Below are 668 nucleotides of genomic sequence, written 5' to 3'. Positions count from 1 at the left end.
AAAAAATCTGCAATATCAATGTTTTTTAATCATTCGATCTCTGGGTCTGGATTGGTATTCCTTCTCAACTTCTAAATCAAATATTGTTTGAAGAACTAGTTTAAGAAAAAAATAAAGAAAATAAATGCTAGATGCAAAGATATCAACCTTGACAGTGATTTCTTCAGGCTTCGCAGCGTGCTGCTCCAAATCAATGATCTGGAATTGCAGGAAAGAACCAAAAATTAGAAATGAAAACTAAAAATGATTCACCTGCAGAAGATTCAATTTTGATTCAAGTTAACGAAGCAATAGATTGGAAGTGTGTGGAAAATGGACATACATACAGAGAAGAAGTTGGCATTTCAGACGAAAAGAATGAAATCTATCTTGTTTCGTTGGAAGAAGTCAGTTGTACGCGAATATCATCTGATCTCAACTCATCTCTAGAATCAGTGTTTCCAGTTGGACTGATCCCAGATGCTTCCTTCTTGAGCTTGTTATTGTTGTATGCCACAACACCAGCAATGGCTGCAGATATCAGTAGTTTATGATGAGAACCTCAATTAGGGGTGTAAATGAGCCGAACAAAAGCGAGCCCAGGCTCAGCTTGTGTTAGGCTCATTTATATTTCGAAGTGCGTTCGTGTTTGGCTCGCGATGAGCTGTTCACGAACAAAGAGTCGTTTT

The 668-nt window shown here is 37.7% G+C and overlaps 1 long non-coding RNA gene across 2 annotated transcripts; it reads right to left on the bottom strand.

Moving 5' to 3' along the window:
- Positions 1 to 81: 81 nt before the first annotated feature.
- Positions 82 to 608, bottom strand: LOC110034399. 2 transcript variants are annotated; one of them, XR_002295051.1, is made up of 2 exons: positions 323 to 608; positions 82 to 198 (listed from the first exon to the last, which is right to left on the bottom strand). It is a non-coding gene; the product is annotated as an uncharacterized LOC110034399 (long non-coding RNA). The 2 variants fall into 2 exon arrangements; XR_002295052.1 differs by having other exon boundaries at positions 327 to 605.
- Positions 609 to 668: the final 60 nt, after the last annotated feature.

This window comes from Phalaenopsis equestris, unplaced genomic scaffold, assembly GCF_001263595.1.
Source record: "Phalaenopsis equestris unplaced genomic scaffold, ASM126359v1 Scaffold186342, whole genome shotgun sequence".
Taxonomy (NCBI): domain Eukaryota; kingdom Viridiplantae; phylum Streptophyta; class Magnoliopsida; order Asparagales; family Orchidaceae; genus Phalaenopsis; species Phalaenopsis equestris.
The sequence above is the reverse complement of the archived record's forward strand: the minus strand, read 5'-3'. Positions and strand labels throughout refer to the sequence as shown.